The sequence below is a fragment of the Mauremys reevesii genome, linkage group 9, assembly GCF_016161935.1.
Source record: "Mauremys reevesii isolate NIE-2019 linkage group 9, ASM1616193v1, whole genome shotgun sequence".
Lineage (NCBI taxonomy): Eukaryota > Metazoa > Chordata > Testudines > Geoemydidae > Mauremys > Mauremys reevesii.
Window position 1 is genome coordinate 56,072,363 of NC_052631.1, and position 27,959 is coordinate 56,100,321.

The following is a 27,959-nucleotide window of genomic DNA, read 5'->3' on the forward strand; positions in this document are numbered from 1 at the left end:
ACGGCAGCATTTCAGCGGCGACGCCTCTGGATGACACTGCTTGTGGGCGGCATTTCGGCGGATGCTCATCCGCCAGACAGTACACTGGTGCACATAGTTGCCCTGGCGGGTGCCATGGCACCCACAGGCACTGCATTGGGGACCACTGAAATAGAGTGTTTGGGGTAAGGGTGAGGTGATGAAACTTGAAGAGAGGAGGTAGAGAAAGGGGGAAGGATATGAGCAGACCAAGGAAAGTATTGTTTGTATCACAGTGGGGCCTAGAGGTCCCATTGCGCTAGATGCTATACACATAGTGAGAGACAAGTTCTTCAGGGCAGGGCATACAGCCTAAATACACCAGGGAAAAAGAGGCCCAGAAAGGGGAAATTGCTCAAGGTCACACAACAGGTGGGTGGCAGTGCTGGGAACAGAAGTCCAGTCTTCTGCATCCTAGCCCAGTGCTCCATCCACTGGATCATGCTGCTCCCTGCATACAGGCATCTTTTTAACAACACAGCTATGTGTCTGTGAGGCTATTTCTCCTTTAAGGGCTGGGAGAGGGAAGCGGGGGCGAGACCATCCCTGTCTCCATGGGGGATTGGGGCAGCAGGTGAGATCTGCTGGACTGAGGGTCTTGGGGGATTATGCTGGGGCTCCAGCAGGTGCAGCAGTTGCAGGGGATGTGCCTGGGTGGTGAGTGTGGGGGGAGGATTTGGGGTGGAGGCTGCTGAGCTGTGGGTCTGGAGGGGCAGGATTTAGGATGGGGCTGCTGGGCTGGGGGTCCTGGGGGTGGGATTTGGGCTGAGGGCTTTGGATGGGATCTGCATAGGGCTGTGCCTGGGTGGTGTGGTGGAGGGGGGAGGGATTTGGAGTAGGGCTGGGGGTTGCAGGATTTGGGTAAGGGCTGCTGGGTGGGGGTCTCTGGAGGTTGTGGAGGCAGCAGGGCCGGCTCCAGACCCCAGCGCGCCAAGCACGCGCTTGGGGCGGCGTTCTGCGGGAGGGCGGCAGGTGGCTCCGGCGGACCTCCCGCAGGCATGCCTGCGGAAGGTCCGCTGGTCCCGCGGCTCCTGTGGAGCATCCGCAGGCACGCCTGCGGGAGGTCCACCGAAGCCGCGGGACCACCAGACCCTCTGCAGGCATGTCTGCAGGAGGTCCACTGTGAGCCGCGGGACCGGCGACTGCCAGAGCGCTCCCCCGCGGTGTGCCGCCCTGCTTGGGGCAGCGCAAATCCTAGAGCCGCCCCTGGGAGGCAGGATTTGGATGAGAGCTGATGGGCTAGTGGTCTCTGGGGGGCAGGGTTTGGGATGGGGGCTGTGGGCTGAGGATCCTTGGGGAGGCAAGAGTTGGGGTGGGGTCTGGTGGGTTCGGAGTCCCTGGGAGGGGCAGAGTTTGGGGAGGGGCTGGGAGTCCTGGGTGGGGGGGGCTCCATAGAGGGCTGTGTCTGTGCGCTGGTGGGGAGGAGGAGTTGGAGTGGGGACTGCAGGCTGGGGATCCCAGGGGGGCAGGAGTTTGGCGGTGTGGGAGCCAGAGTTGTGGGGGAGGCTGCAGGTCCCTGGGAGGGGCTTGGGAAGGGGGCTGGGAGTCCCGGAGGCGGGTGCCGGGGGTGCAGGTCCCTGGGAGGCTTGGGAAGGAGGCTGGGGTCCCGGGGCGGGGCAGGGGGCTGCAGGTCCCTGGGAGGGGCTTGGGACGGAGGCTGGGGGCTGCAGGTCCCTGGGAGGGCTTGCGAAGGAGGCTGGGGGTCCCAGGGGCCGGTGCGGGGGCTGCAGGTCCCTGGGAGGGGCTTGGGAAGGAGGTTGGAGGGGTCCCAGGGGCCGGTGCGGGGCTGCTGGTCCCTGGGAGGGGCTTGGGAAGGAGGCTGGGGGTCCCAGGGGCAGGTGCGGGGAGCTGCAGGTCCATGGGAGGGGCTTGGGAAGGAGGCTGGGGGTCCCAGGGGCAGGTGCAGGGGGCTGCAGGTCCATGGGAGGGGCTTGGGAAGGAGGCTGGGGGGTCCCAGGGGCAGGTGCGGGTGGGTGGGGGCTGCAGGTCCCTGGGAGGGGCTTGGGAAGGAGGCTGGGGGGTCCCAGGGGCAGGTGCGGGGGGGGGCTGCAGGTCCCTGGGAGGGGCTTGGGAAGGAGGCTGGGGGTCCCGTGGGCGGTGCCAGGGACAGTGTTTTTTGGGGAGGGGCTGTGTGCCTCGAGATCGCCCCCCCGTTGCCGCAGTGACGGCCCGGCCCCAGCCGTGATGTCACCCGGCGGCCCCCCGCTAGCTGGCCGGGCGTCCAGCGCAGCCAACCAGCGGCCGAGGAGGGGCGGGCCGCGCACCCCTGAGCCCGGCGCGGCAGCGGCGGCGGCGCAGAGCAGCTCACGGAGCGCCGGCTGCAGTCTGCCGATGCCTGTGGCGATCGCGGGGAGCCGCTGAGCCGCGGCCGAGGTAAGAGCATCCTCCCGCCCCGGGCCCGGCAGGTGCATCGGCCAGAGGCGGGAGCCCCAGCAGCTGCCGCTGGGATTCGTCACCGCTGGGCAGCAGCCTGGGCAGACCCGTTTGGGTCAGACCCCCGCTCCCTCGCCGTTGCGGGGAGAACAATGGAGCAGGTTCGCAGCGCCCTGCACCCCCTAGGGCCACGCACCCAGCCCTGTTCCCTGGCTGGGCTGGACCCCCGGCGGGGTTGGGACAGTGGGGGGAGAGACAAGCCCCATGAGACCTTCCCACCCCACCCAGGTGAAACAGGGTGCAAGCCCTCCCTGGGTGCGGGGAGCAGGGGCGGATCAGCCGATGTTATGCCCGCTACGGCTGGTTTCTTGCCACCCTTAGCGAGAACAGGAGTAGCCGGGGAGATGGTGGTGGGGAGGGGAGGGTATAATCCTAGGGGATTGGCGAGGCAGGAGTGGAAAACAGGCAAGGGAAGGTTGGAGATGCCGAGTGTCGGGTGTGGCAGGGGGAGAACGTTGCTTCTCTAGTAAAAAATAAATATTGCTGCTTGCTCATCAGGAATCCATGTAGCTTCCCAGCATCTCCCCTGCTTCTCGGATGCTTTCCCCAGGTAGGGTGACCAGATGTCCTGATTTTATAGAGACAGTCCCGATTGTTGGGTCTTTTTCTTGTATAGGCTCCTATTACCCCCCCCCCCTCCTGATTTTTCACATTTGCTGTCTGGTCACCCTACCCCCAGGCTGTGTGTACCTGCCTGCCCTATCCAAAATTCCTGTCCCTGAAGTAGGGGTTTGGGCTAGTGAATTCTGCTGGGATCTGCTCCTAAATAATAGGGATGGCAGTTCCTCATGGCTCTTCTCTGCCAGCCCTTTCTCCTGATCCTCTCTCCTGTTCTGGGCAGCGCCTCAGCCCTGGGTGCTCCCTGTTATTTACCACCATAGCTACATTGCTGCATGTATCACAGAAAGAAATCCAGCGAGAAGGGTTAGGAGGCAGCCATGCCTCAGTACAAACCATCACCCCACCCTGTTTGTGGCAGAGTGATGGAGAGAATGCAGAGTCATGGGGCCTGGATCCGGGGCTGCCATCCAGTGGGCAGAAGTCATGGGATCCAGGCTGCCGTGGGACCTGGCAACACCCTGTGCCTGGGTTCGATTCCAAACCGGGCTCCTTGGGATAAATGGCATTTTCCAGAGAGGCATAATGGGGCAGAGAGAGTGTAAGCAAAATGTCCATCTCGCTGTCCAGGTCTGTCACTGGGTTTGTTGGTGACTTGTCTATCTGCCTTCCACATTCAGTTTGCCTTGGGATTGTGGTAGGGGCACTGACCAAAAGGCTTTTTGACGAATAAGCATCTTCAAGGGAAGCTGCGGATGGATGTGCATGTTAGAGTCGCTCTGTATGGTGGAATGCAGAGTGTCCCTAGCAGCAGCTGCGGTGGATGCTCTCATCCGATGCACATGGGGGAAGATGTTACTCACCAGGGAGAGGTCTTCATTTCTCCTTTTTCCAAAATCCCAAGGGGCTGGGCAGAGGGTTTGGCTGGGAAGCCATGGCTGGGTGTCGGCCATTTTGCAGGTTTTTGAGGCTGTGCTGCTGTCGTGGTAGGGCTGGCAGCACGTGTGTATTTGTTGGGTGTTAGGAGAAAGAGGGAGGGTGTGTAGTGCTATTCCGCGGTTCGAGCCTGCTCTGCTAACTGAGCTGAAAAGGTCAGATGGCTCACAGTCCACGTTCTGAATGTCCTCATCCTCCTAGACAAAGGGAAGAGGGACATGCCCCAGCTGGGAGCGTGCCCTGTCCTACCAGAGTCCAGCTTCGAGAATGATCTTGCGCCTCTGGCACCCTGGGTCATTGGTGGCTGGGAGTGTGTGGGAGGGAATGCTTCCAGACTTGGAGGGTCAGGGTTCAGAGCATGCTGCCTGCTTTGTCACTCAAGGCCATCTTGGGAACAACATGGCTGCCTGTGGACATGGCTAAGTGCACTGAGCACGGCTAGTGCCTGGGCACGCACTGGGGAAGATCTAGTGGGCCGAATTCAGGCTCCTCTCTCTTCTGCTGAGGCCAGGCACAGCTCTGCAGTTGCTGTCTGTAGCTGGGATGAAGGAGAGCTGGGAGACGCTATTCCTGCCTGTCCCACTCTGTGAATTTGGGTGTGTCTGCTCACTGGGAGCCCAACACCACCACCTAGTATCTGACATTCCTACAGCACCTTCACTCCAAAGAAACCCAAATAATTCCACAGATTCTACTTTATCTACGTATCAGAGGGGTAGTCATGTTAGTCTGTATCCACAGAATCAATGAGGAGTCCAGTGGCATCTTAAAGACTAACAGTCCACCGGACTCCTAGTTTTTACTTTATCTACAGGTACCATTTAAATGCAGACACCTGTAGCTATCAGCTTCAGCCCTGTTGGGAAACAGACTGTTCTAACACAGTCCAGTCCTATAAGTCTAGCCCCATGGAGAGCAAATACTTGGCAGTAGTTCAGGGCTCAGATTGCAGGGGGAAAGCAGCACCAGTCTTAGCAGGCTGCCCCTACAATCACAGAGCAGGTGGGTGTTTCTGCTAAAATGCACTAGACCTGAAGAAGAGCTCTGTGTAGCTCGAAAGCTTGTCCGTTCCACCAACAGAAGTTGGTTCTGTAAAAGATTTCACCTACCTACCTACCTTGTCTGTCTCATATCCTGGGACTGATATGTCGACAACAACACTGCAAATAGGATTTAACCTGTCATCGTTAGGTTTCATTATCAACCCCAACAGAGATGGATGGACAAAATGATACACACTGGAGATAGCGGGTCTGCTTTTCTGCAGACTTTGTAAGATAGCCCTTCAGCTCAACCTTGTCTCCCCTGTCCCTCTTATAGCAGTGCTCCCCAGCGTCACTTCTGTGGGGGGGTGGATGGGTAAATGGCTCCTGAAATGCCAGGAAAGGTCATGCTGACGCTTTTATTCTTTTGAGGGTTGGCAGTGGCGTCAGTGTAATGCCATGTTAATTTGGAAAGGTTTATTTCCCAATCAGAAGGGCTGGGTACTATTTTTCAAATGCTAATAGCAGCAGTGTCAGCACAACGCACAGAGTGCTGGCTCAATTCAGTTCCCCTGGATTAGGACAGCAAATGTTTTTGGTTTTAGTGAAGAGGACATTAGGCAGGCAGAACGCAACCTCCAAAATGGCAAGTTTGGTTGAGACATCATGGCGCACATGCGCACACACACACACGACACTAGCACCATTCTAACACTTGTAATTAATGTCAGAAGACTTCTAATTATGCCAGCAGGTCAGGACCTCAGCCAACTACTTGGTGCCCTCTGCTGCCACTGGCTCAGATGCAGGGGGGTGTGTGTGCATGTGCGGGGGGCAGGGGGAATGTCTGCTCTTGAATCACCAGTGCCACTTCCAGTGAGCCTTGAATTTTTCTTGGAGTTGCCCATCCAAGTACTGACTGTACATAGCTTGAGAAAGTTGACAAGAGAACAGGCCCAGGTCCTATGGCTTGGGGGACAAGTAGAAGGTAGAGAGCAGGAAACTTCAAGTACAGCTGGATACGAAGTTCTCGGTAGGCAGCTGATTGGCTGAACATTAAGTATAAGAAGGGAGGGTGCCCAAAGATGTATGTTTGTCAGATTTCAGCCCTAATTATTTTCCTTTGTTTTACTGGGAGTCCTTTCGCCTAGTTGCCGCCTTTGCTTCTCTCTCCTCCCCCCGCCCCCCGATCCTCACTTCACCAGGACACACAGCACCTGAAGCTTCGGCAGAGCCAAGTAAAGGGCCAAACCTGCAGCCTTTGGCTCCACTGACTATTGCATCCTTACACAGCCATTGTGTCCCATGAGGTTCCTGGGTGAGTAAGTACTAGCCACCATGAGGGAGGGTTGCAGTGGTGGGCCCCACATGCCCATTGGTCTATGAAATTTTCAGAGCTGGGCCCACTGCATATTGAGCAAATCCCTGACATGTCCAGTACCTGTGCCTAGAACTAGTGCTACCCTCTGTAGGCACCCACAGGGCTTGTTTCCCCATTGCCCTGGCCCATGAGCAGCCCTTCACATCCATGCAAAGGGAATAGAACATGTTACCATTCTGACCTTTGCGTGGGGGTTGGTGACTGCACATGGGCTGGGCAATGGGGACTCAGATCCATAGTGACTTCCTAAACTATTGTAGATATGGTGACGCGGGGAGCTGGTGACATCTCCCTCAAAGCCTGTCAGCCATGCATCAGCTGGGGCAGCGACATCCAGTGACTAAATACTGGGGTCATCTTGAACCACCATCCATTTGTCCCCAGCCATAGCTATAGGACTCCACTGGTACCAGTGGGGAATCAGATTCTTGAGAGACCTCATGTATCAATCATAACTTCTCTTGTCCAACATAGACAGGAGGCCTCCTGGCAAGGCTGTTTCGAAACAAGAGGCAAAATATCATCAGGAGAGTGATACCCACCTGTACTGTCTATCTCTTGCCCCATGGACCTTGCGCTTGGTCTGCACTCTGGTGGAGCAGCTTTATGTCAGGGCTGCTTCATCCTCCATTCCAGGAGAACAAAGCCCTGCTCCTGGGCAGGGGTCTAGTCTCTCTTCTGGTGTCTGTAGTTAGTGGGCCTGGCCCAGCCCTAGGGTAGGTGGGTGTGACTCCACAACTCCAGCATCCTCCATTTTAATTCACTGAGATGGCAGCTGTCCACACTGGGTGTAAACTGGGTGCTGGGTGTAAGGAATCCTGGCATGGCTTTCAGACATAACATTTCCATGTAACCAGCAGAGGCTCCAAGGTGTTCTCTCAGCTGCACGGCCAGCGCAGGCTGCGCCCCTGCTGATCCAGTTTGGATCTTCCACTGCACCAAAGGGCACTGGCACTGTCTACCCCTTTCAGCAGGGCTGTTGCCAAGCCCAGTGGCTTGTGGTGAAAAGTAGCCGCCCCCGCCGGCTTGGGAGCCAGTGACCCCACCACACCCAGTGTGCGTTCCTTACACTGTCTGCCTACACAGTGACAGACTTCCTGCTGGTGCGCTTGGTTTTGAAAGCCCTGAATACATTTGAATTCTCCACAGTGCTGGGCTAACTCCTCATTGAGCGGAGAGGTGACTGCACTCACATACACACACAACCTTCATTGAGGAGGTGCCTCTGGACCTGGCTCCCTCCCCCTTGACACCCATCTTAGCTACCCTTTTGCTGCTTAGGTGGCATTGTTTTGTTTTTCTTTATGGTCACTGTTGCTTTTATTCATGTTTCAGCAGCATCTGCCCTGAATGTGACTAGAACAATTGCTGCCCCAGAGAACCGACAGTTTAACTAGACAAGAGAGGCAGTGGGCAGGAAAGACACGTGTAAGTGAAGTGACTTGCCCAATTCACCCAGCAGGCTATTGACCTAGCCAGGATTGGCACCTGTGCCTCCTGTCTGCCAGTCCAGTGCCCTACCCACTAGACCATGCTGCTTCTTTAGTTGCTAGCTATATTGTGGCAGTTCCCAGAGGCTGTAGTCAGGTTCAGGGCCAGACTGTGCTAGGAGTTGTACCGACATGCAGTCCCTACCATGCAGACCTGACAAGCTGGTGACCCCCTATTTATTACCCAAACCTCCCCAGTCCTTCAGTCTCCCCCATCAATTTGTTTAATTATTTTGAATGTTAAGATGGTGTTTTGGGTTCTTATCAAAATTAAGAACCCAATAATAGTGGGGGATTTCAATTATCCCCATATTGACTGGGAACATTTCACTTCAGGACGAAATGCACAGATAAAATTTCTCGATACTTTAAATGACTGCTTCATGGAGCAGCTGGTACGGGAACCCACAAGGGGAGAGGCAACTCTAGATTTAATCCTGAGTGGAGCGCAGGAGCTGGTCCAAGAGGTAACTATAGCAGGACCGCTTGGAAATAGTGACCATGATATAATAACATTTAACATCCTTGTGGTGGGAAGAACATCTCAACAGCCCAACACTGTGGCATTTAATTTCAAAAGGAGGAACTACACAAAAATGAGGGGGCTAGTTAAACAGAAATTAAAAGGTACAGTGACTAAAGTGAAATCCCTGCAAGCTGCATGGGCGCTTTTTAAAGACATCATAATAGAGGCCCAACTTCAATGTATACCCCAAATTAAGAAACACAGTAAAAGAACTAAAAAAGAGCCACTGTGGCTTAACAACCATGTAAAAGAAGCAGTAAGAGATAAAAAGACTTCCTTAAAAAGGGGAACTCAAATCCTAGTGAGGCAAATAGAAAGGAGCATACACACTGCCAAATTAAGTGCAAGAGTGTAATAAGAAAAGCCAAAGAGGAGTTTGAAGAACGGCTAGCCAAAAACTCCAAAGGTAATAACAAAATGTTTTTTAAGTACATCAGAAGCAGGAAGCCTGCTAAACAACCAGTGGGGCCCTTTGACGATCGAGATACAAAAGGAGAGCTTAAAGACGATAAAGTCATTGCGGAGAAACTAAATGGATTCTTTGCTTCAGTCTTCACGGCTGAGGATGTTAGGGAGATTCCCAAACCTGAGCTGGCTTTTGTAGGTGACAAATCTGAGGAACTGTCACAGATTGAAGTGTCACTAGAGGAGGTTTTGGAATTAATTGATAAACTCAACATTAACAAGTCACCGGGACCCGATGGCATTCACCCAAGAGTTCTGAAAGAACTCAAATGTGAAGTTGCAGAACTATTAACTAAGGTTTGTAACCTGTCCTTTAAATCGGCTTCGGTACGCAATGACTGGAAGTTAGCTAATGTAACGCCAATATTTTAAAAGGGCTCCAGAGGTGATCCCAGCAATTACAGACCGGTAAGTCTAACGTTGGTACCAGGCAAATTAGTCGAAACAATAGTTAAGAATAAAATTGTCAGACACACAGAAAAACATAAACTGTTGAGCAATAGTCAACATAGTTTCTGTAAAGGGAAATCGTGTCTTACTAATCTATTAGAGTTCTTTGAAGGGGTCAAAAATATGTGGACAAGGGGGATCCAGTGGACATAGTGTACTTAGATTTCCAGAAAGCCTTTGACAAGGTCCCTCACCAAAGGCTCTTACGTAAATTAAGCTGTCATGGGATAAAAGGGAAGGTCCTTTCATGGATTGAGAACTGGTTAAAAGACAGGGAACAAAGGGTAGAAATTAATGGTAAATTCTCAGAATGGAGAGGGGTAACTAGTGGTGTTCCCCAAGGGTCAGTCCTAGGACCAATCCTATTCAATTTATTCATAAATGATCTGGAGAAAGGGGTAAACAGTGAGGTGGCAAAGTTTGCAAATGATACTAAACTACTCAAGATAGTTAAGACCAAAGCAGATTGTGAAGAACTTCAAAAAGATCTCACAAAACTAAGTGATTGGGCGACAAAATGGCAAATGACATTTAATGTGGATAAATGTAAAGTAATGCACATTGGAAAAAATAACCCCAACTATACATACAATATGATGGGGGCTAATTTAGCTACGATGAGTCAGGAAAAAGATCTTGGAGTCATCGTGGATAGTTCTCTGAAGATGTCCATGCAGTGTGCAGAGGTGGTCAAAAAAGCAAACAGGATGTTAGGAATCATTAAAAAGGGTATAGAGAATAAGACTGAGAATATATTATTGCCCTTATATAAATCCATGGTACGCCCACATCTCGAATACTGTGTACAGTTGTGGTCTCCTCACCTCAAAAAAGATATTCTAGCACTAGAAAAGGTTCAGAAAAGGGCAACTAAAATGATTAGGGGTTTGGAGAGGGTCCCATATGAGGAAAGATTAAAGAGGCTAGGACTCTTCAGCTTGGAAAAGGGGAGACTAAGGGGGGATATGATAGAGGTGTATAAAATCATGAGTGATGTTGAGAAAGTGGATAAGGAAAAGTTATTTACTTATTCCCATAATACAAGAACTAGGGGTTAACAAATGAAATTAATAGGCAGCAGGTTTAAAACAAATAAAAGGAAGTTCTTCTTCACACAGCGCACAGTCAACTTGTGGAACTCCTTACCTGAGGAGGTTGTGAAGGCGAGGTTGTGAAGGACTATAACAGTGTTTAAAAGAGAACTGGATAAATTCATGGTGGTTAAGTCCATAAATGGCTATTAGCCAGAATGGGTAAAGAATGGTGTCCCTAGCCTCTGTTTGTCAGAGGATGGAGATGGATGGCAGGAGAGAGATCACTTGATCATTGCCTGTTAGGTTCACTCCCTCTGGGGCACCTGGCATTGGCCACTGTTGGTAGACAGATACTGGGCTAGATGGACCTTTGGTCTGACCCGGTACGGCGGTTCTTATGTTCTTATGAATTAACATCTATTCATTATATTTGCACATGTTTGTTTTAAAATTAAATATTTTTTTGTTGTATGGAGTAAAACAAAAAAAGCAAACATGACAGAATAAATAATGCAAAAAGGGGACTGTATGATCACAGAAACCCCTGGGGCTGCCAACCAATGTGCCAAGACTACCTCTGTCCCGGCTTTCCCTGCCAGCTTGGGTCTCCAGCACCCTGTCTTGTTGAGCCAGACACGCCAGTCTGCCCTAACACAGATCCAGCGTCTGAACCAAATGCCCCAAAGCTGCAGACTTAACTGAAAGCAACTTAAGAAGTGTTCCTGTCTTTAACACTCAGATGCCCAGCTCCCAATGGGGTCCAAACCCCAAATACAACCGTCTTACCCTGTATAAAAGTTATACAGGGTAAACTCACAAAACTGAATACAGACAATATCTCACCCTCCATGGTGTGCCAGTAAGCTTCCTCTTACAGACTAGTCTCCTTCTAGTTTGGCCCTGTCAGCAATCACTCACACCCCCTGTAGTTACTGTCCTTTGTTCCAGTTTCTTTCAAGTATCCTTGGGGGTGGAGAGGCTATCTCTTGAGCCAGCTGAAGACAAAATGGAGGGGTCTCCCAGGGTTTAAGCAGACTTTCTCTTGTGGGTGGAGACTCTCTCCTATGCAAAGTCCAATTCCAAGGTGGAGTTTTGGAGTCACATGGGCAAGTCACATGTCCATGCATGACCCAGTTTTTACAGGCAGCAGCCATTGTTTACATGCTACCCTGAATGTCCTCAGGTAGACTTCTTAGGTGGATTGGAACTTTCCAAGATTAATTGTCCTTTAAGTGTTTCTTGATTGGGCACTTAATTTGCACATTCCTTTCTCAAGAAGCTGAGCAAATGCTGTACTAAGGCTACTTAGAAATCAAGCAAGTACACAGCCAATATTCATAACTTCAAATACAATGACACATGCATACAAATAGGATGAATAAATTCAGTAGGTCATAGTCTTTACAGAGATATGTTACGTGGCATATGTAGCATAAAGCATATTCCAGTTGTGTCATTCATATATATATATATATATATATATGATTCATAAGCATATTTCCATGAAGCCTTATGGGGTGCACTGTCACAAGAGCCAAATTCATCATCTCATGCGAGGCTGGCTGGTGCTTGCTCCGGGCTTTGTGTTGCAGAGAAAACCAAAGCGATGAGATGAGAGAGTGTAAGACCCAGGAAATGAAGGAGAGCTGATGCTTGGCACATAGCAGGTCCCAGAGAATAGATGCCATCTAGAGCCAGGACAATGTCATCACAGAACAATGACATCAACCAACAGTTGTCTCTGGTGCTGTTTAATAAAGCCCAACAATGGAGCGCCTTGTACTCCTCACTCAGTCATCTGTCATGGGAACAAACCCAGAACTAAAGACAATGGGCCAAATGCTTGGCTGGTGTAAACCAGCATTGCTCCACTGGAGGTGATGGGCCTAATTCCCAGTTGGGATAAAAGAGTGTCGCTCCTCTGACTTCAGCAGAGCACAGCTGGTTTACACTAGCTGAGGAGCTGATCCCAAATGCCATCCCAGTTGTGATGCTCCCCCTTAACACTGCTCTTTCAAGCGATGCCATGTCATGTGACCTCTGGACTAGTTTTCTGTGTCAGGATGTGGACAGGGATTTCCAGTGCTTCTGCATCAGTCGTTTGTCACGTAGGAAGCAGGGCTCTTGTGAATCCGTGCGGGTGAAATTCCCCCTGTGCCCAGGGCTAGCGGGAGGCATTGGCACCAGTTATGGAGCTCTCCAAATAGGGCTCAGCCCCAAAGGTGCATGCCCCCTGTGTGAGAGCTTTGGATTGGGAAGCCCCAGTAAGAACAGTTCTGTCTGGAACACAAAGCCCTGTTAGTGAGCTCCAAAGCACACCTCTCTCAAAGCTACTGATTTTTGGACAGCTCCAGAGCATATGCAGAAGGTAGACAAGGGCTGCATCTCCATCCTGCACTTCCCTGTCACTCTAATGCCTCCCCTAGATATACCGGTTCAGTTGGAGGCCAGTGCATGCAAAAACAAATTTCTGGGTCAAGCAATGTATTCAGAAATCTGAATATCTGATCGTGGTTTCAATGTCACACAGAGCTGAGTTGGGGTGGTGGCAGCTGTGGAAATAAAAGAGCAGGAGCAGTTGTGTCCCGCTGCTGCTGGATTGCAAGGCTGATTCCAGCTCAGCCAACAGAACAGACTGTGTTCAGTTCCAGAAACACCACCCCTAGAATACTGGGGAAGGGGCCCTGAATGGGGCAGCTAACATTCTGGGTGTAGGGCTTGATCCTGTACTGTGCTGAGAGCTCTAGCCCTATCCAGTGAAACACTGAATCACGTGCTTAACTTTAAGCACATGAATAGTCCCTTGACTTCAATGGGAGTGCTCATGTGCTTATCTTTACCCGTATTTCCCTGGCTCAGGCAGGGCGTGCTGTATTGCAGTCTGGAGCCCCCAGTGAGTGTCAGTTTAGAAAGGATCGGGTGCATCAGAGTTAAAGATGTTGGTTGCTTAAAGGCAGTGGCCATTGGTTTTGTGGGCTCCTGGCGGTGACAGCCTAGTGATTTCTGGTTCAAGGCTGCAGAAACTGGGCCCTGTCCCTTTTTTGGTCCAACCTCTCCCCCTTACTCCTGATCGCCGTTCCTCTTGCGCTGTCTGCCTCCCATCTGAAAGCGGAGAGCCCAGCGTCTGGATGGTGATAAGAGCCACTACTGTCTTCAGCGCTGCACTCAGATTACTGAATTATTGATTCGGAAAACAGCACTCATTATGGGCTCCTCTGCATAGAGGCTGGGCAGGAAAGGCAGCTGGCTGGATTTTACCAAATCTGCTAAAATGAGGCTTAGGCACAAAAGAGAGGAGATGAGAGAGAGATTTTCACCATTGAGTTTTTGTTTTCCCGGAGCGTGCTCTTGCCTTTTGAACAATGTTTGCTGTGAGTGCTGTCGGTGTAGGACTGTTGCGTCATGCAGCGTTTAGGGGAATTCAGACTCTGGAACCGAGCTCCATTGGTAGCAGGGGAGGAGGAGAGATGCCTGAAGGAGTTAGATGATGGTGTGATTTCTTGCGGAATGGCTGCCTTCTTCAGAGGATGCAACACAGTTGTAAGGAAAGGTGCGAGCACTGTCAGGGGTCAGAACAGCTCATCTCTTTGGCATGTGAGAGTGAATTTTCCAGTTAAAGGAGTAGTGGCTGCTGACTCGGCATCTCTCTGATTCCACTCGCCCCCCAATGTCTCTTATTAACTGTTGACAAAGGACAGTTGTCAGGAAGCAATGCAGGCAGAAAAGACTCTTCTAAATGGGAGCAGTTGTTGCCCGATCCCGGGGGTCCAGGATGTGATCTTGCTCCCTTGTTTTGTCCCCCAGTGGACTGAGCCATGTGGGGTTTGTGAGCAGGCAGTGCCATGGATTAAGGGAAAGCTTGTTAGTTAATCCCTCCTAAATTAACTAGATCAAGTAGGATTAATCAGCATGCTCTGATAGGCCTGTCGTTTATCTCCCAGCCATAAAATGTCCCTGTGTCGCACAGACAGGTCCTTATCTCAGGTTGTGATTGTGTCAGATCTCATGAGCTAAGCTGGGTGGAGCCTTTTGTGGGCCCAATTGGTTGGGAAACCCCCGAGGAAAGCTCATGTGCTTCAGGAAGGGGCCCCTGGAATTCAGGAGGTGGCACGCTGCCCTCAGAGCCAGCACTGAATAGTGCCACCAAAGGGTGCTGGGTCACTGTGCCACTGACAGTGCCACCTTTCAGCATCGACACAGGCCCTGTGCCTGCTTCATCTATCTCTGTGCTGCCATTCTGCTATGGCCCTTCTTCGCAAGCGGCGAAGAAAAAAAAAAAAAAAGAAAACACCCGATTGAAGTGGAGCAATTGAGCTGCCGCCGAAGAGGAAGCGAGGCGCTGAAGTACCCGCCGCCGAATTGCTGCCGCAGATCTAGACGTGCCGCCCCAACAACGGATGGAGTGCCGCCCCTTTCTATTGGCCACCCCAGGCACCTGCTTGCTTCGCTGGTGCCTGGAGCTGGCCCTGCTTCTTTGCCATGTGGCTGCATCATGGCAAGCAGATGAAAAGGGCTCTCCTCTGAACTGTAGTCGGGGGGTAGGGTGGGGGGTGGGGCAGTGATGAGCTGCTAAAATCTTATCAACCGGTTCCCTATAAAAAGTTCTGATTTAAGGGATGTGCCACTGTATGTATTTTTTGTACCAAGAGGGTTACCATACATCCGTATTTTCCCCGGGAGGAATTTTTAAAATTTACCACCCAGACAGCGATTTAAGAACCTAAAAGCCTGACATCTCTGGGAAAATACAGATGTATGTTAACCCTACCTAAAGTTCTTTTTTAAAAAGATGGGCCTGAACTAGAAATGAGCTCCGTTTCACATGTGTGGGTCCCCGCCACTCCCTTGGGGTGTGCTAGGGTGACCAGATGTCCCAATTTTCTAGGGACAGTCTCAATTTTTGGGTCTTTTTCTTATATAAGCTCCTATTACCCCTCACCCCCGTCCCGATTTTTCACACTTGCTGTCTGGTCACCCTAGGGTGTGCACATGTGTGGGTCCCGGCTGCTTCCTGCAGGTGTGCAGGGTTACTGCCCTGGGAACTGCAGGGCACCAGTGGACATGGGGCTGGCTGCAGACGGGGGTGTGGGGCAGGGCTAGCTGGAGGCAGGGAGTGTGACACGGGCTGGTTGCAACAGGGGCTGGCTGTGGGCAGGTGGTGCAGACGGGCTGTGGTGGGGAAAGGGGCTGTGGCTGGGGGCAGGGGGCTGGCAGGAGCTGCGGGCAGGGGCTGTGGCGGGGGGGGTGGCAGGGGCTGGCTGTGGGCAGGGGCTGTGGGCAGGGGGGGCAGGGGCTGGGGGCGGGGGAGTGGCAGGGAGGGGGCAGGGGCTGGCTGTGGGCAGGGCTGTGGCAGGGGCAGGGAGGGTGGCAGGGGCTGTGGCAAGGGAGGGTGGCAGGGGCTGTGACGGGGTGGGGTGGCAGGGGATGGGAGCAGGGGGTGAAGACGGGGTGGCTGTGGCAGGGGGTGGCTGCAGGCAGGGGAGTGGCAGGGGCTGGGGGTGGCTGCGGGCAGGGCAGGAGGTGCAGCAGGAGCTGGCTGTGGGCAGGGGGGGTGGCAGGGGCTGGGGGCAGGGGGTGAAGACAGGGTGGCTGTGGGCAGGGGGTGGCAGCGGGAAGGGCAGGAGGTGCAGCAGGGGCTGGCTGTGGGCAGGGGGGTGGCAGGAGGAATGGCAGGGGCTGTGGGTAGGGGTGGCAGGGGCAGGGGCTGGCTGTGGGCAGGGGCAGGATGAATGGCAGGGGCTGTGGGTAGGGTGGTGGCAGGGGCTGGGGGCAGGGGGTGAAGACGGGGTGGCTGTGGGCAGGGGGTGGCTGTGGGTGGCTGCGGGCGGGGGGTGGCAGCGGGAAGGGCAGGAGGTGCAGCAGGGGCTGGCTGTGGGCAGGGAGGTGGCAGGGGGCAGGAGGGATGGCAGGGGCTGTGGGTAGGGGTGGCAGGGGCAGGAGGAATGGCAGGGGCTGTGGGGTGGCAGGGGCTGGGGGCAGGGGGTGAAGACGGGGTGGCTGTGGGCGGGGGGTGGCGGTGGGGGGCTGCGGGCAGGGGTGGCAGCGGAAGGGCAGGAGGTGCAGCAGGGGCTGGCTGTGGGCAGGGGTGGCAGGGGCAGGAGGGATGGCAGGGGCTGTGGGTAGGGGGGTGGCAGGGGGCAGGAGGGATGGCAGGGGCTGTGGGTAGGGGGGTGGAAGGGGGCAGGAGGGATGGCAGGGGCTGGGGGTAGGGGGGTGGCCGGGGCTGGGGGTAGGGGGGGTAGATGGGGTGGCTGTGGGCAGGGGTGGCAGCGGGAAGGGCAGGAGGGATGGCAGGGGCTGTGGGCAGGAGGTGGCAGGGGCAGGAGGGATGGCAGGGGCTGTGGGCAGGGGGGGTGGCAGGGGCTGTGGGCAGGGGGTGAAGATGGGGGGCAGGGGGTGGCTGTGGGCGGGGGGTGCAGACACTCACACGGGGAGAGCGGCTGGGAGCAGCCCGAGCAGCAGGACGCAGCCCAGGCCCAGCAGAGCAGCCGGGGACCCACCAGGCAGCAGCAGGAGCCCCAGGGCCAGAGGTCCAAGGAGCAGGAGCAGCAACAGGGCCAGGAGGCAGCCCACATGGCTCCCTCAGAGCAGCGCAGCGCCTCCCCGGCGGCTGGGAGGAGGAATTACACACTTTCTGGCCAGAGTCCATCAAAGCTTCCCTTGCAGGGAACCCAGTTCACAAGCGCTTCTAAAACCGCTTCTAAATTGAACAACCGGTTCGTGCGAACCGGTGTGAACCGGCTCCAGCTCATCCCTGGGTAGGGGTGTCCTAAAACAGCTGCTAGTAGATGGGGAATGAGGGCTGTGAGTGACAACTTTTGTTTCCCTCTCTTCTCTTCCAAAAGGCATCTGTCAGTGCAAAAGACAAGGATAGCCTTGTCCGAAACCTATGTACCTGTGGTAGAAGTGGTACAGTACTTGGCTAAATGTACATTACAAAGGTATGACCCTCACTGTATTAATTGAGCTGCTCAATACTTTTCTACAAAACAGATTTTTTGGCAAAAAAATGTCAGTTTTCATTTAATTTTCCAGAGTTTTGTTGAAAAAACAAACCTCCATTTAAAAAATATATATTTTGGCCAAAATGTTTGTCTGGTTTCACCTAAATTTCCTGTGAGAAAATATGCACTAGAAGAATGCAATGAAAATTGCAAAGAGTCCTGTGGCACCTTATAGACTAACAGACGTTTTGCAGCATGAGCTTTCGTGGGTGAATACCCACTTCTTCGGATGCAAGCAGTGGAAATTTCCAGGGGCAGGTGTGTATATATAAGCAAGCAAGAAGCAAGCTAGAGATAACGAGGTTAGATCAATCAGGGAGGATGGGGCCCTGTTCCAGCAGCTGAGGTGTGAAAACCAAGGGAGGAGAAACTGGTTCTGTAATTGGCAAGCCATTCACAGTCTTTGTTTAGTCCTAAACTGATGGTGTTAAATTTGCAGATGAACTGGAGCTCAGCAGTTTCTCTCTGGAGTCTGGTCCTAAAGTTTTTTTGCTGTAAGATGGCCACCTTAAAATCTGCTATTGTGTGGCCAGGGAGGTTGAAGTGTTCATCTTTTTCATCTTTTTCATCTTGAATGAACATTCACAATTTTTTTTTTCATTTCAAAATGTCTGCTCCACAGGAAAATTTTGCTTTTGTCATTTTAACCCAAGCTGTCAAGTCTGAACAAAAGTTCAAAATCTACATTTTGAAACAAAACACTTGCTTTTCATTGAAAAAGTCTGTATTTGTCATTTCAGTATTTCTGAATCAATTTTCTTCTCGGCTTTTCATTATGTGAAAATTTTTGCTATTTTGATGTTTCATGCTGATTCAGCACAAAAAACTGCAAACTGTTGGACACATGAGGGACAATTGCCCAATCTATGCTCATCCTGAAGGTATGACAGCCATTCACATAGCTACCCCCCCAGCTCTGGAACGGACAAGAAACCTCAAGATCCAACTGTAGTCACAGTATTGTTTTCACTGTTCCCCTATCACCATGCAGAAGAAGCAGCAGCACTTCCTCTGAGAGGGGAATTCCATTTTCCAACCAGCTACCGTTTTAGGTTTTCATCAAAAAACCAAAATATTTTAGTGAAAAATCTCCTTTTTTTTATTTTTATTTATTTATTTATTTTTAATAAAAAATGGTTGCAGAGAAAATAAATCATTTCCTGGCCAGCTCTAATATTAGCACAGGACCAAATCCTGATATCCTTTTTCTGTTCTTCTCTGTTCTTCTGGCCTTACTCAGTCAAATTTTTGTTTGAAACAAATGGGAATTTTGCCTAGTGTAAGGACTGGGTAAAAACCAAGTAAGGACTGCAGGACTTGATGCTTCTATTTTAAATATAACTTGAACAGCATGTGAATTAAAATATGAGTTTTAATATACTTAATCTATAACTTTAATTCTTTCTTGCTCTATAAGATATGAGATCAACTTTGTTTTCTGTGTCGCATGTAGGATATTGTATAGACCACGTGCATGATTTATATTATTCAAATAAAGGGGTGATACACAGGAAATTTGTTTGTTCCAAATCAGGAAGCATAGTGGCAATATCTCACTCACCCAGCCCTGAAGCAACTTTTCACTCTGATTTCAATCAATCTTGCAGGGCCATCCAGGATAGTTGATATAATTTTAACTCTGTGCTGTTTATATCTTTTTATGGGTGTGGCCCCCCGCAATGTTTGTCGGGTCCTCCTTTCTTATAGGCCTACTCATCAGCTGTGCACTGTCCATGATCATCCCCTACAAACCAGCTTATTTCCAGTGAAAGAAGCTTGGCACAACATTTTGTTTCTGCTCTCCCATCGCACCTATATGTATCTGATTCCCTGAACTACTCCAAGTTTGCAACTTGCCTTTCCTCTGAAGGTTTAACAAGACACTGCATTTGTTTTATTTTAGGGGTTTCATATGATTATTAAATTGGGTTTGGGGAATTTAAATCATTTGTGTAAAATGCTCAGGACTGGCCCTAACATCCTGCTTTAATAAATGGACGTAGGAAAGCCTTACAAATTCATCTGCCTTGTATCCCATACTAGCAGGAATAGACTAAACCATTTACATCCAGCTACACCTGTTTTAATCATAGATCTGTGACTTTGCTGTCTGGAGTTCTGGTCATTCTGCATCTGACATACAGCATGAATCAATCAACATATCCCATCAATCAGTTACTCCCTGCGAACAGCCTTCATTTCCCCTCCATAAGTGTCTCAGAGGTGGTATTTTTTAGGCCTAAGTGGTACTAGTGTAGAAATGACTTGTGCCTTGATTGAAGCATGCTATTGTGGCAGTAGCATTTTTTCTTTCCTACAGTAAGAAAAATAACAGACTCCCTAGTATCCCTTTAGTTCTTGCTTAGTGCAATACATCGCTCAGTGGAAGAAAAGACCCAGCCTTTGGCAGATACGGCAAAACAAGTTGGTTTGTTTAGCAACAAGGGGAAGACAAAATATATGGCTATCAGTGTCCCAAAAGCAACCATTGGAGTAAAAGGAGAAACCCTGGAAGAAGTAAGTCATTTTACCTGTCTAGACTGGGATGAGTAATTATGGTGAAACTGTGCTAGATGTTAAGCAACAAATATCAAAAGCAGCAAACAGCTTGTATGAGCTTGAAAAGATTTGGAATAGTAGCATGATTGGCACTGACTCACAAATACACTTTTTTAACATTGGCATCGCGTCTGTCCTCCTTTATGGAGCAGAGTCATGGACATCTACAAAAGAAATTTATAAGATCAATTCATTCTAAAGTAAATGCCTGCAGAAGATCTTTCAGACTCCATTGGAAAGAGTTTCTTGCAACATCAGACATTCTTGAGCAAACCAGCCTAAAGCATCAAATATGGTAAGAAGACAACGATGGACATATGTAGGATATGCTTTAAGGATGCCCCCAACACATTTTTCATATCAAGTGACAATACGGACACCACGTGGGAAGAAAAGAAGAGGGTGACGTAGAGGAACATTATGCAGAACAGAAGACACAGACTCCAAATCCATCAACATGACACCCAGAAGCCTGAATGGACTAGCTCAAGACTGAAATACGTGGCAGAAAATGAGTACCATCTGCACCTGAGGCTATGGGAGGATGAAGAGGAAGTCAGAGGAAAAGGGCTATCTGTGGTGATGACTCAAGGAGCAGTGTGATAAGGAGTTGCACAACAAGAGATACATGGCGGGCAGTTAGGGTAGACATCTTCAGTGTCGATAGCACTTGACAGCGTCTGGAAATCTCCGGGCACCATCCAAAAGGAAATGCAATAAGGGTATGATGCAAAGCCCTCTGAAGCCAGTGGAAAGATGCCCGCTGACTGATCAAGCCCGAAGTGAGTGTGTGCTGCCAAGTGAATGAGTGAAAGCAAAGGAAAAGGAAGTGAGTCTTCAGCGTTAAGCTAGAATGTGGTAGCAGTATCCAAACGGAATCCCTTTGAGCAGGTGCTAACTGGAGAGAGAGGATGGTGGAAAACTACAACCATTCTATTCATGTACTGTCTCAGAGAACCTGCAGTTCCCATTGAAACAGTGATAGTTATTGAGCATAATAAATTAATCCAGTATCAATAAAACAATCTAACAGTGCAGGAGATGCTTTGACTTTGGCTACCTCTAGTTTATCTTCTCCCTGTTTGGTCCCAGAGGCTGTCCAATTTGGCTCATGTGTCTCTGGGCTGTTCATAAGAGACTGATCAGACACTCACTCTGCTCCCTAGACTACTTTCTCCTCTCTGTCCGAGCTAGGCTTCCTCATGCACTCAGGAACTGCATTTGCAAATATGATTCATTTTTTGTTCTGCCATGAATGACAACCAGCAGTAGTAGCATCACACACAACCCAGTTGCGCTGGTGACCTCCCGCTGCATGGCTGTGGGCTGGAACCAGCAGTGTAGCGTGGCAGCACCAGTATCAGACTGGATGCTGTGTGGCTGCTGGGCGTTTGGGAAAAGAGGCACCAAGCCAGCATTAGAGGGAGAATTCCAAGCCTCAAGAGAGCACTAGGACATGTGACCTCCAGGATCAGAGACACCCATTGTGCAGGAGCCGAGGATTCTCGCTGGAGGTTCCTAATCTGATGTGCACCAGAGTGTGGGAGCATTCAGAGGGGTGAGCTTGCTGAATGGAGTCAAAAGCAAAAACAGCATTGCCAGAGTTCTCCTTGCCATTGTGAGACCAACAGCAGTGATCAGAGACACTTCTGCCCTTCACAGCACTGGCAGCTACAGGAGTTCTCTGGAATCCAGAAGAGGTAATGGGAAGTGTAGGAGCAGATATAACAGCCACTGGTGGCTGGCCAGAGCTGGCAAAGAAAGGGAGAAAACTGAGCCATAGCCACTTTCAGCTGAGAGGATCTGTTGCCCATGCACTTTGCTGAGCCCTTCCCAGTCTTAGGGTATGGCTACACTTGAGAGTTGCAGCGCTGGTGGAGGCTTTCCAGCACTGCACTTAGTAACTGTCCACACCTGCGGGGCACATCCAGCGCTGCAACTCCCTGGCTGCAGCGCTGGCTGTACACCTGGGTCTGCTTGGGGTATAACGATTGCAGCATTGCTCGTAAAGTGTGGCCACACACCAGCGCTGTTATTGGCCTCTAGGGTATTAGGAGATATCCCAGAATGCTTTTAACTAAATTAGTCTCTTTGTTTTGTTATGCTGCCTCTCTTTGTTTTGTTGTGAACTCGGGACTCCGGGAGCTGCTTATCTAAAAAACAAACACAGCTCCTGTTTGCTGTGATCAATCTGTAACTGACTGTGAACAATCAAATGAGATAACCCACTACCTTGCTGTGAATGAGGCAGGCAGGGGGATGAGTGTTTGCTTGAGGATAGAAACAGCGGGGGCAGGGAGGAGAAAGGGAGTCAGTTGGAGCAGCTGCTTATCTGGTCTGCAGGTTGTTTGCAGTTAAGAGTAAGGGGTCGGGAAAATTTTCTGATTTTGCAAGGCAGGGAGCTGATACACAGTGTTGGCTCCAAAAATCCACTCTCTCTCTCTCCCCCGGTCCCTGTCACACTCCACCCCTCCCCCCTCTTTTGAAAAGCATGTTGCTGCCACTTGAACGCTGGGATAGCTGCCCATAATGCATCACTCCCAACAGCGCTGCAAATGTGGCCACACTGCAGCGCTGGTAGCTGTGAGTGTGGCCACACCCCAGCGCTTTCCCTACACAGCTGTACGACCAATGCTGTAACTCCCAGCGCTGCAACTCCCAAGTGTAGCCATACCCTTATTCTATATCTGTAGCTCCTGGTCTCAAATCGTGCAGCCCAGGCCTTCCATTAGCAGTGCAATTTAATAATGCTGCTTTTCCCCCTTCCATCAGTTTGAAAACCTGCTAGGCTTAGCAGCATTACAGTGTGTCTGCTGTGTGTATTGTACCCATGGGCCATCATCTCCAGCATCTGTGCTGATCCTTTGCAGCCGCCAAGCAACAGCAGCACTGTCCAGGAATTGTAGCTCAGACGGTGACAGGAGAGAGCCGTAAATCTGGTGTGTGCTGCTGCGGTACATGGGCCTGGGCCTGTCTGCTCCTTGCTGCTGCCGCCATTCCCTCTGCACTTTTAGGAGAGCTCTGCATGCAGCTAGCTAGCAACAGAGAGAAAGTCTCTTGCTTTCTTTTTCTTTCCCGTCTGGGCCAAAATGTAAGCGAATGAATGCCCCAGAGAAAACCGCTCCTTCAGCTGGAGGGGAGGGTTAGTATATAATGTGTCAGTAATGTCAAGAGGAGAGCCAGGTGAGGTTAAACATAATCCCAAATGTTAGCAAGTAAGGAAATGCACAGCCATTGCCATCCAAACCACCTTAATTCTGACCCCAAGCTGTCACCGGCCTCCCTGCCTCTTTTCTGTGTTCCTTTCCTACTGCCTTCCACAGCTGTGTTCGTTTTGGATCAAGGCCAGGGCAGGATTAAGGCATATGCACGGTGGGCCCATGAAGGCCTCGGGTCCTCTCCATGATCCCAGACACCTTTTCCTGCAGACTTGCTCCAATGCTCATGGCTTTTTACGGGCTGCCTGTCAATTTGCTGATGGCCGATAATCCTGGCCCAGTGGACTCGTCAGCAGCTGCATATTTCCCAACTGATATTTGGAAATATTGGCTCCCTGAACCTGTGTACCCAGCAGAAGTTGCCCCCTCCCTAGTTTAAACAGAAGTACACATCTCTGTCCTTTCCTAGACCTCACCTTTAACGAATGATACGGGAATATTGTTACCAATATTGAATACAAGACCATACAAGCTACAGAGCTGTTGGTGCCTGCTTTCAATACCACAGTTTCTCTTCAAGGTGAAGGCATTTTGGCTGGAATGGAAATTTCTACTTTTACCATATATGGCTCCATTAACTGTCAGTTTTAGAAATCATTGTGTATGGCTTAACTTTGAATGTTGGCTTTTGGGTCTTTTTTGGGGGGTAGGTGAGGATGGGAGACTTGTTTGTGTGTGTTTGGTTTGGCTCAAACAAAGGATTCTGGGATATGATGTCACAGAAGAATAATATAGGTGGCTTGATGGTTTGGTCTCAGCTGAAGAGAGGAGGGTGGAGATGTAGCTATAAAAAACCTCTCTGATCTCATGATCTGATTCAACTCCTGGTGTAGCTTAGAGCAGCCTAAGGATTGCACTAAGTTACCCTGGCTGGAATGGTTACCTGGGGACTGTTCCGCTGGCTGAGAATTGTTGGAACACAAGGCACTCTGGCTATGTCCCTTCCTACCATATGTCAGGGTGGGTGTGGATGGCTGGCTTTGTACCATCAAAAGGAATCCCAGCTGCTCTGGTAGAGCAGCTTTCTGCCTGCTTTGTCCTGCAGGGATCTGGCCCATTGTTTGAGCTTCAACTTGGAATGTCTCCGCATTGGTGTGTCTGTGTTCCAACCCTAACGTTGCTGGCAGGGGTAGAGATGCAGTTGTTTTGTACAGTATTTATTATTCATAAACCTGTAGTGGAAAACTCTAAGTGAAATAAATGGGGAAGGATGGTTCAGTGGTCACAGCACTAGCCTGGGCTTTTGGAGACCCAGGCTCCATTATCTGCTCTCACAGGCTTCCTCTCTGTCACTTAGGCATGAAATCAATGGGAGTTAGGTGAGTAAACACCTTCAAGGAGCTGGGGCTTCATCTCCCTGTGCCTTAGTTCCCCACCTGCCCAATGAGGGTCACAGCAAGGCATCCCCTCCCAGGGATGTTCCCTTGATAGACACAATCATCATAACTAGTGATAATCAATACTTGGGAAGGCATGTTAGCCACTGTACTTCAGGCCATAAACCAAGGTGACATGATTAGAGACCAGGATGAGACCTATGTTGGGGACAAATTATCCCACATCTGCTACTGTGGGGATCTTACACTTCCCTCTGAAGCAGCTGGTGCTGGCCATATTCGGAGACGTTATACTGGGCTAGGTGGACTTTGGGTCTGATCCTGTCTGTGTTTCTTCGTAAAGAGGAAGATAAATCTGTTAAAGGTGGTGAGGTGCTCATATGTCAGGGAAATGGAGGCTATCTACATACTAAAACAGATTCTTAACTCGCTCACCTGGGCTGGTTAAGCTTTGAACCTGTATAAATCCTTATTCAGGATCTTATTCACTGTGGGCCATCACATTGCAGGGTGTATAAAAAGCAGAGATGAACAGCAGTCACTGAGCCTCACTGCAAGCTCATTTTTCAGATGTGAATAGGCCTTTTTTGTAAACAAAGGCACCAGCTAGCCAGACAAAAGATCTGTGGTATTTATTTGATTTTTAAAACGGATTTTTGAGTTACATGAGCGGAGGGATGGGGAAGAGCTTGAAAGTAGCTATTGTCAAGTGCCACATGGAATTGTTTAACTTTTAAAGAAATGATAAATTGCCCCTGAGTTTGGCCAGCTCTCTGCTCAGAATAGAACAGGGCTAAACGACCACGTCTCCATATTTGTAGGCTCAAGCAGATGGTTTTGGTGAGAATTTACTGATATGATCCAGGAATAAATTTTTGTCATTTGGCACATGAACAGTGCTTTTGGCATGGAATAGAATTTTATTTTTTCCATTAAAGAAATCAATAAAACAGCTGAGACTGAGACATGTTTGAAAATGTGATTGTGCTCTCCAGGGCCCCTGTTCACAAAGGTACTTGAGTGTGTGCTTGAACACTGATGCACACTTGCGCTTAGCTGCTTTCCTAAATTGGGGCCTAGATTTGTCAGTGATGAGACTATGTTGTGTTGCTTAAATCCAAAAATAATTTGTACTTTTCCAAATAAAGCTGTATCATTATAATGCAAGCACAATGTAAAAACAGGCAGCGCATCTCTAAAGGATAGCACCTTCATTAGAAAGTGTTCTGTAACGGGCATGCAGCTAGCCCATCAAAAATTTCCATTATAATTTTTGTTTTAGCAAAATGGTTTTGTGTGTGTGTGTGTGAGAGAGAGATTTTCATTTGGGTCTCAATTTTCCTGACACTTTCTGGATTCCCCCCCAAACTTTTTCAACAAATTTCATCCCCCTCCCCCAATTTCCCACAAAATCATGTGTCTTCATTTTCCAGTGAAAAAACTATTTTATGTTGATGGGCCCCCCCTCCCCATTTTCTCCCACTTTTATTTTTTTTAACTTTTCTCCTGCTTTTTGTCCAGTGGAAAGAAAGTTTAAAAAGTGAGAGAACTCCCACCCACCCCCAAGCAAAACAAATGTTCAGGGCCCTGGGGGAAAGAGGAGGAGCAGGGGGCTGGGCCACAGTTCCAGTGCCCCCCCTTTCTACTCAGGTTCTGGTGCTTCTGTGGGGGCCCCCAAATTGGCCGGGGCCCTTTAACCCAGCACTGTACCTGAGGGATAGAATGGGAGGAACCGCTGGCGTGCACTGGCAGATCTGGGTGGGGGCCAGCACGAGGATAGCAGGAGTGACTTGGCTGAGCTGGATCGGGGGGAGCTTGCACAGCACTGCTCACAGCATCCCAGACTTTGTGGGCTAGGGTCTCTGCTGCCACGTGTGGTCAGTTACACCACTACCAGATTGGAATACCTGGCAGTAAGTGACTGCCGAGGACAGTGGAGAATCAGGCCCTGTGTCTCAGTATTTGATAGTCACCTAAATCCCCAGTACAAATATATCTTTCCTGCAGCACTGGTACATTTTGTTTCTTGAAAAAGGCTGCTCTCCGACTGGGAGGGCCCTAGGGGGATGTCTACACTGCTTGTAAACCAGGGGCTGTGGGACCCGCACTTGAGGACTTGGTATTTCCAAGCCTGTGCTTGAGTGTCAACATTGCATTGTAAGCCTGGGTTTCTGATTGCTGGACCTGGATCTCATACTACACTACACAGCCCTTCTGACTAGGGGCTGCGACCAGTGATGAGCTGCCAAAATCTTAGGAACCAGTTCCCTACTGGGTCTTCGGTGGCATGGCTCCAGCGGCTGAAGGACCCACCACCAAAGACCCGGTAGGGAACCGCCCAGTGAGTACACCCCCCACCCATGTCCTGCCCCCCCTCAGAAACCACAACCCATAACCCCCCCCTGCCCTGCTCCTTGTCCCCTGACCACTCCTTCCCAGGACCCCACCCCCTGCCAAACTTGCCCCGCTCCCTGTCCCCTGACTGCCCCGACTCCATCCACCACCATCCCAACAGACCCCAGGAACTCCCACGCGGCGCCTACCCAACCCCCCCTTCCCCATCCCCTGTCTGCCCCCCCAGAACCTCTGCCCGATCCAACCCCTCCTCCCCCGCCCCAGTCCCGGCCCTGGCCTCTTACCCCTGCCGGGGTCGGGGCCAGTGTCGGAGCTGCGCCGTGCAGCCGGAGTTGGGGCCGGGCAGTGGCTGGAGCAGGGCCGGGCGGAGCCTGGAGTCCTCATTGCGCCCCACCCTGCCCCAGCTCACCTGCAGGAAGCTTCCCCCCGGATTCTCCTCCCACCGTGCCGCCCGGCCGGACCCGGCCAGGAACCGCGCCGCCCGGCCAGGAACCGCGCCTCCCGGCCGGACCCAGCCAGGAACCGCGCCACCCGGTCAGGAACCGCGCCGTCCGGCCGGACCCGGCCAGGAGCAGTGCCGCCTGGCCGAGGTCGCAGCTGGACCCTGGGGGCAGGAGCCCAGCCGCCCGACCCCAGAGTCTCGCTACGACCTCGCCGACCGGCGCTGGCACCCCCGGCCCCAGCTCACCTGGTGGAAGCGCTGCTTGCTTCTCAGCCCTCCCAGCTTCCCGCGCGAACAGCTGATTCGCGGGAAGCTGGGAAGGGGGAGGAGAAGCCGGAGGAGCTTCAGCAGAGGAGGCGGAGTGAGGTGAGTTGGGGCTGGGGGAAGGGTAGGGAGCAGCTAGAGCTTTAGTTAAATTTAAAAGCCCTTTTGGAACTAGTTGTCCCTCCAGGAACAACCGGTTCTAAACGGGCTTCTAAATTTAACAACCGGTTCGCGCAATCCGGTGCGAACTGGCTGCAGCTCACCACTGGCTGCAACTTGAGCTGCACAATGACAGGGCTTGGACCTGAGTCACGGTGGGACTCCAGCTCAGACCCACTCTCCTAGGTGGGGCCTAGGACTTGGGCCCTGAGTGCTTGCTGACATGAGTCAGAAAGATTTGTGTGTGGATAGTTCTGGGGATTGGGCTCATACCAGATCTGAGCCTGGCTTTACAATGCAGTGTAGAGATACCTTAGGAGGCTGCAACATAATCTCAACCCATCCCC

The 27,959-nt window shown here is 51.1% G+C and overlaps 1 protein-coding gene across 20 annotated transcripts in view; it reads left to right on the plus strand.

The window, feature by feature from the left end:
- Positions 1 to 2,258: 2,258 nt before the first annotated feature.
- The window catches only part of KIF1A (kinesin family member 1A), a 184,794-nt gene continuing 159,093 nt past the window's right edge, over positions 2,259 to 27,959 (plus strand). For all 20 annotated transcript variants that reach the window (XM_039488160.1, XM_039488167.1, XM_039488169.1 and 17 more), the window contains exon 1: positions 2,259 to 2,391. The gene's annotated coding sequence lies outside the window, so the exon portion shown is untranslated. The remainder of the gene's footprint in view (positions 2,392 to 27,959) is intronic.